We start from the raw sequence: 12,863 nt of genomic DNA on the forward strand, positions 1-12,863 counted from the left end.
TGCCACCTTGCAAGGCCTCTGGGAAGCAGCCAGCAGCCACCCCTGATGACTCTCCTGCCACCAACGAGACTTCTCTGCCCTGCCCGCCAGCATCTGGGAGCCACATCCACAGCCCCATGGGCCTGGGCTCTTGCCAGCTTCATGCGGGACCTTCTGGCCTCTCCTCCCTGATCTCCAAAAGGGAGAGGGCAGGAAGGAGAGGAAGGGAAGTGAGAAAGGCAAGATCCAGCGCGCAGAGCTTTCTCTCCAAAGCCTACACGTGGGCCCCGCCTGTGCAGGACTTGGAACAAAGGCATGTTGGCGCTTTGATGTAGCAGTCCTAGGGATGACTGACGCTCACCAGTGCCTCAGTAGGAATTATAATTATATTGGAAGACCCCAGGCAGCCGGGTAAACTGATTAGCTGCCTGCTCCGAGTTGATAGATTTGTTTCCCTCTGGGTCTTAGATAGGGCGGTGGGAGATGGTGGATGCGCCGTGGGCGGGCGGAGTCCGAGATGGGGCTGTGTACCTCCAGGAAGCGGAACCAAGCATGCCAACAGGTCCCACCGAGGCTCGGTCTAACAGTTGCCCACTGGCTCCTGCAGAAGGTGTCTGAGCTCCCTGGAGCAGGGACACTGATCATGCGCAGAGAGCCAGCAGGGCTGAGCCGGCCGATGGTGGCCGGACCATTGGGCGATTGCTCTGGGAGGCCCTCCCCCAGGAAAGCTAAGCTTCTGCCAGGCATAATTATTGCATGGATAATTACACAATTCAGAGCCTGCTGGGGAATCCTGGGCTGGTGCCAGAGCCCAGAGTCAGGGTTCTGCTCGCTGCTTCCCAGAGTTGAGCTTGAAGAAGAGTGTAATCACTTCCCTCCTAAGGAGCCTACCTGGCAGGGGAGGGCTTGGCAGATGCAAAGCCCGGAGAAGCAGGAAGCGGGTGCGTGCTCTTCCTGGGCCCCTTCTTTATAGAGCATCTCCAAGTGCATGCTGGGCGCCTCCGGCAGCTGCATCCCCGGCTTGCCTGCCACAGACTGAGCTCCCTTAGCCTAGTCTGACCCGCGGTCCCTGCTTCTTGCCAGCCAGCAGCCACAGCCTTCTTGCCTTCTCCTCCTCTGCCACCACCTGCCTGTCATCTGGAACCCGGCTGTGTTCTGCAGCAGACCTGTCTGTCTGCCTCTGCATGTCCGCTCAGCCCCACTCGCCCGGGTCAGGTGCGGGTTCCCAGGTCACCCCAGATCCTTCTCGTGGCCTTTCCACCTCCTCTCTCACCTTCCGGAGACCAGCCCCGTGCTGCCTGCAGATCCGTCCATCTTCATGCAGATCTCGTTGCCTCTCCCGCGCCCAGCATCCTTCCATGATATGCCCCCACCCCCAGCGCCAAGCTTCCCTCCCCAGGCTGTGTCCCGGCACTGCCTCTCCTGCGTGCTCAGGACCACCAGCCCTGCTGGATGCCGTGGGCACCTCCCCCAGTTACTCATGGTGGTTTGTCATGCCTGGAAATTTCAGTGTGCAATAGAAGACTGTCAAGGTGAATGTCCCGAGTTTTGGAACCAGAGTATGTGGGTTTGGATCTTGGCTTCAACACTTAGTAGCTGTGTGACGAGAAGCAAGTCACTTGACCCCTCTGTTCTTTCTTTCCATCTCTCACATAAAAATAATAAAAATAATAGAACTTATTTCTAATGTTTGATGGGAGGCTTCAGTGGGATAATTCATATGAAGCACCAGAGCATGAGTGCACGGTGACTATATCCCGAGGCACATACAAAGGTGTCAGATTCAGAGGGAAAAAGTTAAATTTCAACTAGTCCACACCCTCACTTTCAGAGGGACAACTGAGATCCTGGGAGGGACGGGGTCTTCCTCATGGCCACCCAGGGTCCCAACTCCTGATCCACAGCCCAGTGCATGCAGTGTGGCATGAGCAGCTACCCTGGGGCGGCCAAGCCCTCTGAGTCCCCTGGGGCTCACTAGGGGGAGAGGGATTTCTCCCTCCAGCACTCTGAGTCTGGGCAGTGGGTTGGGTCAGGAGAAGAAGCAGGCACACCTTGACCATGCTCCAGATTAAACCGGCGAGGGACATCTGACAGCTGAGGGGTGGACTTCTGTCTCGCACTTGGGGGACTGCTGAACACTGAGGCCCTGGGCCCCGTGCCATGCGCTCCGCTTATTGGGTCCTCCCTATGTGCCCTTGTTTGGCAGCAAAAACCCAGGTGGTGGGGCTCTTGGTGAGTCCTTGTGTCCAGGGGCCTCTAGCAGAGGGGCCCAGAGAGTGTACCCCACAAGCTGCCTAGTCCTCACCCAGCTTCAGCCCTTGCTAGTTGGGTGACCTTGGGTGACCAAGATCAATGTCCCTGTCCCCTCTCCTGTGAAGCGGAGATCAAGGCGACGGCTGCCCCCAGGGTCCTTGTGAGGATAAAGGAAATTACCCTGTGAGAGCAGGAGGTAGAGACTTAGCCCAGGGCCGCCCCCTCTGGGAGTGGCCGTGACCGGGCGCCACGCTGTGCTGTGCGCTCAGGTCCTACCTCTGCACAGCGGGACACCCCTTCTGGAGCCCAGGCAGGAGGACCTCCGTGAAAACCCCACGCGCATCTCTGCCGATCGGCAGTTTTCCCTCGAGTTAATTTGGGCGCCCGTGACCTTTCCTGTCGAGTGTTTCTCTGACTCAGACTGCAGTATCGCAAAGCCAGCCAAACGTGGTGACGAGCCCCTTTCCCGGGCAACTGAGGAGAGGCAGGAGGTTCTGGAAGCTTCTCCTGGGGTGGGAGTGAGGCTGGGGAGAGCGGACTCTGCAGGGTCCTCCTGGTTGAAGGGAGTCATTCCAGAATGTGCCAACTTCTCCCTCAGTGAGGGTGCTGTGTCCCGGGACCCTGCACCCGGCTTCTGTGTCACTCACCAGGGAAGTGGGGTTGCCAGAGCCAACCGGGAGCTCCTCCTGAGTGAGCCATCTCTGTAGCCCACCCAGTTCCATCCTGAAGCCACCCGTGGATGATCCAGCAGGTGCCAGGCCCTGCTCAGGCTGCAGTCCAGTCCCACTGTGTGCTACCAACCTGTAGGGCTCTGAACCACAGCCAGGGCCAAAAGCTTGCTCCTCCCCCGGGCTCTGTGTCCCGTGTCCCCGTAGAGCTCCTGGCTCCCTCGTAGGGCCCAGTGTCCTCATGTGTAATCTAGGTTGTGACTCTGGGGTCTGAGAGAAGCCTGCAGTGGGGGGCTTACGGCACAGGCAGGTCACCTCAGCCTTACGCTGCCCTGCCCGGAGCCCTCCTCTCCAGGACAGGAAGACGCATGCTCAAGTGGACCCCCGCCCAGGCCTGGCTGGCCTCCGTTCTTCCAGGCTGCACTGGAGCCGTCTGGGGAGGGCTCCTGCCTTCTCCTCGTCACCTCCACGCTGACCTGCATGACGTCCACCTTATTCCGAGATGCGTCCTTCTGAGCCTTGGAGATATGCTGGACAACGAGAGTTACCAGCACATCCCAGGGTTGGGGGAGACCGAGCCCCTGTCAGCAGCTGTCACCCACCTGCTGTGCTCACCCTGTCCCCACGGTGTCCGACACCTCTGCTGAGTCTGGCGCCCGTGCCTCTTGTTGGCCCGGCTCCTCCCTGTCCTTTGAGATGTGGCCCAGCATGTCCCAGCCCCATCCCAAAGGCGGCAAGGGGATCCCCTGCACGCCCCAGACTCCCCGTGACGCTCAGCCTTGCACAGTCTGCAGTCCTGACTCCGCAGGAGCTGATAAAGCCTCGCGTCACTATCCGCTCTTATTCTGCCTCATTCCCCAAAGACTTGGGATGAGCGAAGGAATGAGCGGAGCCCTTTCTCCCAAGGCTCAGGCATCTGGAGGGCCCCGTGAGAAGTCCGCCGGCCCTGTGACTTCTGTGGAACTTTGGGAAGGTGTCTGACCCTCCAGAGCCCGTCGGCTCCGGGGGGGCTGTGAACGCCAGCCCGTGGAGACCCTGTGGAGGCTCATGGCCATGGCAGAACCGGTCGAGGTTGAGCTTGGCCTTGTGGACATCAGGGACACTCTGATGACAGGCAGGTCACTTGCTGTCTTGCCAAGGCACACGCTCAAATGGTTCCCTTGGCGGGCGGTGTGCAAGGCTTACTGAGCCGGGCCTTGCACTTTCATTTGCACACTCACACATTTACACACCCACAGCTCAGGACAACTGTTGTCCACTGTGTGGCCCTGGGTTCTCAGCAACTGCAAAAGTGTTGGAAAAACAAAAGGGGAAGCAAAACGCCCTTGTCTAGAGACTTGTGACGTCATCTCATGTCGTGCAGCACCACCGTGGGGACAGGGTTTATCTTAACGGACGAGGTAACTGTCGCCCACACTTAGGGAAACGCGGCAGCTCCAAAGGGTCCCTTTTGCGTCCTGGTTGTCTTTTACTGCATGTGATGAGGAGCAAGGCTCGCTGCTGTGGCCCTGCGAGCCAGAGGGCCATGGAGTCCAGAGCCTCAGGGAGCACGGAGGAGGACCTGCCGGGGGCGTCTCTGCGGCCCGCCTCACCCTGGCTGCTCTGGAAAGGGCTCTCGGGCTGCCTGGCCCACACCCGCCCCTCCCCGCCCCCACGGTCCTGCCCGGGTGGGCAGCCCTTTGTTGGGGCGTGGGATGTGAGTGGGGTCCAGGCCTCCTCCCAGGGCCCCTGGTCCTGTGCAAAGCCCCGCAGGCCGATGTGGCTCTGCTGTTACTGGCCAGGCGGCGACCTTCCTCATCAGTAGAAGGGGGCCACCTCGCAACCCTGGCAGGAGGAGGAAGTGACACATAATGCAGTAAGAGGCTGGGACACCGAAGAGCTCGCGGAAACTTAGTGCGTTCCCCTAAGGCGCCCGGAAGGTCACTGGAAGCAGACGTCCCAGGCACAACGTTGCTCAGGGGCCGGTGTGGGAGAAGAGAGGGCTTCGTGGGATGTCAGAGTTAATAGGGCCATGACCCCCGCTTCCTGTCCCCACTCAGGCAGGAAACAGGACCCATTCTGAGATCTCAAGATGTCACAGGTCACGGACACCCAACCAGAGAAATCCCAGGGTCTAAACAGGCTCCTGGTCACTTTTTGTTTGGGAAGGAGGAGACTTCTCAAAGGGTACCTCTGAATGCATCACCCAGACGAGCTGATGCTTGGAATTCCACAACAGACTCCTATGGGACAGCACCCCCAGCCAGCCCAAAGACAGCACTGTCCCTTGTCAGGGTAAGCATGAGCACGCATCCCATCTCAGTTCTCTGGGACCATTTTTGTTCAAACCACAGATACCCAGCTCTTATTGTTTAAGGGGATTTATTGGTTCATCTTAGAGAGGGTCAGGGTAGGGTTGACTTCAGGCACAGATGAATCCAGGTGCTCAAAAAAAAATCTCCACAGGAGTCTGCGGATTTCCATTCCTCCTGTCTCTTCTGCGTTGGCTTCAATCTCAGGAAAGCTCTTTTGTGGTGCCGAGTGGCCACCAGCATCCCCAGATTCACACCCCACAGCTAGGTGGGAGACCTTGACAGTTCGCAGTGGTTCCAGGAAGTGTCCTCTCATTGGGGTCAAGTGCTGTGCTCTGATTGGCCAGATTTGAGGGGTGGGGAGAATTGGGCTCAACAACCAGCTGGATTCTATTTGTGGGGAGAGGCAGGCTGCCGGGCCTGCAGACACAAAACTCGCCCTTGCTTTCTTCAAGGACGCAGCTTTCCACAAGGCCGGGCCTCGCACTGACGTCCCGCTTGGCCCACGTCCACCCTGAGCAGTCTGGAGTTCTGGTCCAGTCCGGGCCTCCCCACTCTACAGGCATCTTCCTCTGACCCTCTGGGATTGCTTCTCTTACCTTGATTTTCACTTTATAGACGGTCATCCACAGACTCACAGGTTGGCAGCTCCCAACCAGCAGAGGTGGATTTGAACTCACACTGGACGGTAGGCTCCTGGCCACCACTCTGCCCCACGTTGCCTTGGTTCTTTTGGTCTCTAGATTTGAATGCCCTTCGTCCCACTCCTTGCTCGCAGACCCAGCTGTCCTTTGAGCTGCCCCTCCTTGCCCAGTTCCCCAGGGGAGGCAGGGACTGCCCCTCACTCTCCACTCCAGTCCTGGAGCAGTGCCTGGCACATAGTAGGTGCTTGTGGCTGACCCACTGTGTGTGGGTTCCTTGGCTGCTGGGACTGCAGGACAGTGTCCCTAGTGGTGGTGAGCTGGTGGTAAGAGCCGGTTTTAACAGCAGCCAGCATGGCGGCCGAGGGGCTCCCAACAATACTGACGTAGCTATCACACTTCGGGTAAGATGAAGAAATCGGGGGTCCAGAAGGTAAAAGGACTTGCCCAAAGTCGGATGCAGCTCAGTTTCAAGAGCGGGGCCATCGGGCCCCTCCACACCCCTCTGCCTCTCGTACCAGGAGCCGCCCACAAGATCAGCCCATTGGCAGCTTTGCCTTCTCTAGGGCTCCAAATTCAATCTGCTTCTTCCCCAGGGTCTGTGGGACACCCTTCCTTCCTTTGGAGTCTTGTTATTGGGATTTCTTTCTCCCTCTCCAGGAGCTCGAACTCAGACCTGAGCTGCTCTTGCGTCTAGTGCTAGATGCAGAGGGTCTCACCCTAGGTTTTATTTGGACGGGTCCATGTGAGGAAGACGAGGAAGGGGCAGAGGAGAGGCAGAGAGCTTGGTGGAGCAATGTTGGGACGTTCTGTTGTCTCCTTCCCTCATGACCTGGGGCTACATGGAACCCTGCGATGTGGGCACCTTCCAGCAAAGCCCCCCAAGTAGGGCCTAACCTGTGTACCAGGCAGGGCAGCCTCCCAGACTGACACCTTGACCTTTCTGGAGAAGCTCTGAACTACCAAGTGTCTTTGGATAAATTCCTTCTCTGCATAAAAACCGGTGTGGATTCTGTAGTTTGCAACCAAGAACGCTGACCGAGGTGTCCATTCTGGTACCACAGAGCTGACGGGTTTCAGGGAGGGCCACAGGGGAAGGCGGTGTGAGCTCTGACTGGGAGAGAATCGGGTGAGGACAGGTGGCAGATGCCTCAGGAACCCGAGGGAATTATGCTGGCGGACACTATCAGTAGCTCCCAATCTCACACAGGAACCTCCTAGAGATGTCATCAACATGCAAATCCTGAATCACAATTCATACTGGGGCCTGGGATCCTGCATTTCTAACATACCTCCTCACCCCAGGGTTTTCTGATTCTGGTCATATGAGGACCACCCGTAAGGAGGTGAAGTTCTGGCACCCTTAAGCCTCAGGCAAAACATCATGTTATAAAATCGCCTACTTCCATTTCCTGAAATAATGAGATCAAATCCTCCCCTGGCAAGTCCACCACTGACGATTATTCCCATCTTTGGTAATATCAGTCCTAAGGCACCCAGCGCTTCAGAGCTCATAATTAGCATGCTTTGTTATGCCGATCCTGCTCCTAATGAGGACGTTTTCATAATTACTTTGTGCAAGAAGCAGGATTGGTTCCTTTACCCGACAGTGTAGCCGGACAGGAATGTGGCTCCCTACCAGCCTGGGGAGCGCCAACTCCACGCAGGGCAGGGCGCCACAGGGGCCCAGAGCCCCACCAGCCATCCCAGGCAGTAGCCCTTGCACAGCTGGCCCGACCTGCAGGATCCTCACCAGCCACCAGATCCAGGCACAGGCCCAGCACGTCCCAGATTCAGCTCACATCATTCGCCACAGCCGCCTGGCACCCGGCCACTCTCGACATCCTCCCTGCCGGGCCTTCCCGGCCTGGAATGTCCTCACCGCCCCCACACTTGTCCATCTGCCGGGCTCCTCCGTGACCCTCAAGACCCTGTCCCTGGGTCACCTCCTCTAGGAAGCCTTCCATGAGCTTCCTTTATTCTGGTCCTTAAGATGACCTACATCCGAGAGACTAATTCTTCACGTCCGCGTCTTATCTTTGTGTATAGCCTATAGCAAACTCAGGCCAAAGACTTGGGTACGTTAAAAAAAATCTGTGTGGTTGATGGTTCCGTAACTGAGCTTGATTTCAACCGCAGGCTCCCATTCTTGCCAAGGACACGGAAAGTCACCCAGGTGCAAGTCCCGCGGGTCCCCCTCCTCCCGCCAGGTAGTGGTTTCTGCCAGTGGAGGCAGGTTAATGAAACGGGGCAGGTGCTGGGCTCTAGGTGCCCAGTCCTCTCTGTATCCTGGGATCTGGAGAGTCCTTGACCTGTTTCTGCTTGGACCGTGGGCATGTTCTCTTCTTCTGAGTCTCAAGGCCTCTTGAATCCTGGGTGTGTGCTCCCCCCCCCTTCTTTCCCTCCCTCTCCCTCTCTCTTCTGGGACCTTCTTGGGCATAAAGAGATGTTGAGCTTTCTGGGATGAGGTCGCCTGCCGTCGCCTCAGACCCTCTGACCTGGACACCCCAGCAGCCATCTCTGCCATAGATCATGGGCCCCAAGGCTATGTGGCCACCTCTGCTCTCATACCCACCTCTCACGCTGCTGGAGGAGCATCTGCCTCCCCCGCTTTGGGGTGACCCTTTTCAGCCACCACCAAGAAATGCCTCATCTTGCTGGGCACCGTGGCAACGCCTGCAACCCCAGTGGGTAGGGAGGCCGAGGCAGGAAGAGCATGAGTTCAAAACCAGCCTCAGCAATTTAGTGAGGCCCTAAGCAACTCGGCCAGACCCTGTCTCTAAATAAAATATAACGAAGGGCTGGGCGTGTGGCTCAGTGGTTAAGCGCCCCTGGGCTCAATCCCTGGTGCCAAGAAAAAAAAAAAGAAAGAAGTGCCGCCCCCAGCCCCGCCCCCAGCCCCGGCGCATCTTCTACCAGCGGGGAGGGACGCAGCCTGAGGTTTCCCTGACCAGACGTCCAGTCTTCCAGACCTGCAGCCTTCCCCGAGTCCTTCCACGCGCTGGCCTTCTAGAGCTCGGAGCCCGGGAAGCGGAAGCCTTTTCTCCCGGAACTGCGGGTCTCTGCCTGCGGTCGTCGGGTCTGTGAGGCCGCGGGTCCAGCTGCATCTGCTTTCTTCTCCGCTTTCAGAGGTGGTCAGCGTGGACCCTCTGCCTGCAGCCAAGTGGGGAGGTGGCAGGTGGCCAGGAAACCAGGAAGGGAAACGGGCTGGGGCGGGATGCGCGGTGTCCCCTGCCGGCGCGAGTGGCCGTGTGTTCTTGGGATATCCTCCCGTCCTGTGTGATGGCTGCCATTTGCACACTGACTCCTCCGCCCAGGAAGCTAACGCGGGGAGAGCAGGCACCTCGCCCACCGCGCTGCCAGACGCCGAGTCCTGACTGCAGCCCTGCCGCCTCACGGGGCCCTGTGACCCGGCAGGCCAGCATGCGAGACCGTGGTCCGTCCTGCGTGTGCCGTGTGGCCCTGGGGCAGTCTCTTGACAGGGCAAGGCTCACTGGCCTCACCCCTAGAGTGAGGGCTGCTGTGAGCACTGTCTGTGGTTACTCAAGTTCAGGTTCAAGTGCAAGTTATCAGAAGAGCTTCAACTTGACTCCCGAGGCTTGTGTGGGTCCAGTTGGATTTCCAGCTCTTGGACGGTTGGCCTTGGACCATCACAGCACCCCCTGCTCTACAGTGGGACATGACCAAGCCCTCTTAGAGTAATACGCTGGTTCCAGCCGGGTGGGCCGATTCCTTAGACGGGGCGGACTAGCTGGGGTCAGACCCTGAAGTTCTCCCGTGTAGCTGTCCAGGTGTTGGCTCAGTCCAGCACCTGAAGGGCCAGCCCCACCTGGCAGGGGCCACAGAGGTGAGGCCAAGGGCTCTGGGTGTGCCGGTCGAGGGTGGGCTTCCTGGCAGCCAGGCCGATGGCAGCAGCCTCCTCCCAGCCCAGGCCAGCTCGCTGGGCCAGGGGCCTCCATGTGCGGACACTGCTGGTTACCTCAGTTTCTCAGAGGGTCTAATGAACATGTTTCCTCCCTGGGCAGCAGTGCTTCATTTGTTTGTTCTCCCATTTTCTATTTCTCATTAGCTCTAAATGGTCTCCATGGCTGCAGACCCTGTGGTTGCCAACTTGTCCAATGGGACTGCAGGGACCTCAGTCCCAGTGCAATCACAGGCAGGAATATCGGTGCCTGTCTGGCTCTTGCTGGAGGAGGCCCCCAACCTACCACAGATTAGGTTACTTCCTCTGTTCATCCATTTGGGATTACTATCACAAAATGTCCAAGGCCAAGTAACTTTATAAAGAAAAGAAGTTTAATTAGCTCACAGTTCTGGAGGTTCAGAAACCCATATCTGGTGATGACCTTCTTGCTGGCAGAATCCCAAGGTGGTGCAGGACATTCCAGGACAAAAGATAGAGAGCACATGTGTATCCTGGGCCTCTTACTTCTTATAAAGCCCCCAGGACACAGCGTGGGCCTCCACGCCCATGCCCTCGTCTAGCCCTGACCTCCTCCCGAGGCCCCCCTCCAACACCGGGACCTCTTCCTGCTACCTCCTCACAGTGGGATTCACCTGCACTGTGAGATTCAGAGGGGACCAACCTGCCCAGCCCCAGGGCCTGCTGTTCCCAGAAACTTCGGAAGGGGAGGCTGTGTCCGCCCTGTCCCAAGCTGGACCCCAGCTAGGACATTCTCCTGGACGTTGGTCTTAATCACTTGTCGGGGCTGCGTGGGGAGCCTTCGGGTGAAGGGCAGAGGAGGGAAGGCAGGAGCTTTCTCAGGGTCCCTACCCTGGCTGGAGGACACTAGGAAGGGCCATAGCTGCTGAAGTTAGCTGGCACCGGAGGAGAGGAACCAGGGAGGGTTTGATCTTGGCTTTTCCAACAGCAGCGATCTAGTGGGTGTGCGGCGGACACCCCAGTCCTGGGGACCTGGAGCCAGAGAAAGACGGGAGGCCCCACCTCGGAGGCCCCCTCGGCCCCAGCGGTCCCCCTTGTGACCGGCCACCCTGAGAACCCACAGGAGCCTCTGGAACCCCAGCACTCCCTGCCTCTCCCGTGGGCTCTGGGCCTTTCCCTAAGCAAACAGCCGCCTTCCATGTTTACTCAGGGAGTGGGAATTAATATCACTGTGAATCTAACTCAAACAAAATTAAGAAGGTAAATCTACTTTTAGAAAAAAGTCTGATCGCTCATCTCCAGACCAAATAAACAAGATCCTGATCTCTGGGATCTGCAGCGGGTGTGAACGGCACTGGGCTTGTCTCCAGAGAGGTGCGCGGGGTGGGGAGGGGCCTGCGAGCCCCCCGCCCCACACAGGGAGGCCGCGCTGTCTCGCGTTCTGTGACTAGCTTGGTGACACTGCCCTTGCCGACCTCACGTGGCTGCGAGAGGCCCCGGCATGGCCCTTTGTTCTCCTGAATATCGGTTCTACAAGGGTGGGATTTTGTTTGCTGCTTGCCGTATCCCCAGGCTCCAACACATGGTAGGTACTTGGTAGAAGCAAAGCCATCACTGGGAACACTGAAGCACAGAGAGTGGTGGTAACTTGTCCTCGCTTGCACAGCAAGTTAGAGAATCTGCCTCAGCCAGAGGACTGCTGGGTCCTCCTCGTCTGGAAGCTTCTTCTCCCAGGCCGGGCTGGTATGTTTCCCATCTCCTTCCAGCACTTACTACTGGCTGTGTGTCTTAGGCACACCTTACTTTCCCTGAGCCTCAGTGTTCCCAGATGTAGAATGGGCACATTATTAAAGAGAGGGCCAGATCACCTCCACTTTGGGGAACAACAGCCCTTTCCTTCCTTCCCCTAAGAGCTGACCACTTTCTACCCAGGCTGTGGCCAGAACCTTTACTCCCAATCAGCGCAGTTTCCCTCTGTTCCTGCAACCTTTCCTTTCCAGTCTTTCCCTCCCGATGAGCATTTCTCTGCAGCCAACCCAGGTCCCCACCTCCACGAGCCCAGTGGAGCTGGAGTGAGGAGAGGGAAGGGGCCAGAGTGGGCCCTCACCTGCTGAGGCATTATGGGAAGCGGACTGTCCTGGGCCGGCTCGCTGTGATTTAAGGCTGCCCCCCGCCCTCACCTACAGTGCAGCGGAGTTAAATACGAGCTTGGCAGGCAGCCGTGTGCCGTCTGTCCGGAGGGAGACGTCGGGAAGGCTCACTCAGGAGCCTGCGGAGCGGCAGGGAGGGAGGCAGGGAAGGAGGGCGGGAGGATGGGTGCCGGGGCATCAGGCTGGGTGGGCTGAGGAGGGCAGAGTCCATCGCAGCGCTGCTCTGGAAGAACCGTTGCTGGAGGAGGCAGCCTCGTGAAGGGAGACCTCAGGCCACCCTGCCTGGCTGGTTGGGAGAGGTGGCTGCTCGGGTCCCCCAGTAGCTTCCAGAGCTGTCTGTCCTCCTGCCTGGCATTGGGCCCCAGGCGGTTCCCAGGCCCCGACGCTGGTGTGCACGGTGACCAGCCCCAGGCGGTTCCCAGGCCCCGACGCTGGTGTGCACGGTGACCAGCCCCAGGCGGTTCCCAGGCCCTGACGCTGGTGTGCTCGGTGACCAGCCCCAGGCGGTTCCCAGGCCCTGACGCTGGTGTGCGCGGTGACCAGCCCCTGGCCAGTGTGAGTGCACCATGCTCTTGCTCCACCTCGGGGGAGCACCTGGGCACCGATGGTGGCACCACAGAGGACCCACTGTCGCCAGCCTGGGCTCGGGAGTCGGGTGCCCAGCTCTGTGACGCAGAGGTGGGGTGGGGAGGCTGGCCTGGGAGGCCAACCTGGGAGGACCCATGGGTGTGCCCTGCCTTCTGCCTGAGCTGCTCACTAAATGGGGCGCCAGGAAGGCGACATGGGCGTCACTCCCAGGTGCCCTCCTGCGGTCTGTGGGCTGCCCTGGTCCCTGGCTCCGTGGGCATCCTTCTGGCTCTTTCTGTCATGGAGAGCCCCCTCTGCTCCTCAGCTTGGGTGCTGAGGCACCAGGGTCCCTTACCCAGGTGACTGCAGTGTCCCCTGCCCTCCCACACCCTGCCACAGCACTGGGAACAGTTCCTTTGCTGCACCATCTT

The 12,863-nt window shown here is 58.8% G+C and overlaps 1 protein-coding gene across 4 annotated transcripts in view; it reads left to right on the top strand.

Moving 5' to 3' along the window:
• Kcnip1 (potassium voltage-gated channel interacting protein 1) overlaps nucleotides 1-12,863 on the top strand; it is a 308,710-nt gene that overhangs the window by 128,724 nt on the left and 167,123 nt on the right. The gene's annotated exons all lie outside the window — the stretch shown is intronic.

This window comes from Sciurus carolinensis, chromosome 6 (assembly GCF_902686445.1).
Source record: "Sciurus carolinensis chromosome 6, mSciCar1.2, whole genome shotgun sequence".
NCBI classification, from domain to species: Eukaryota; Metazoa; Chordata; class Mammalia; order Rodentia; family Sciuridae; genus Sciurus; species Sciurus carolinensis.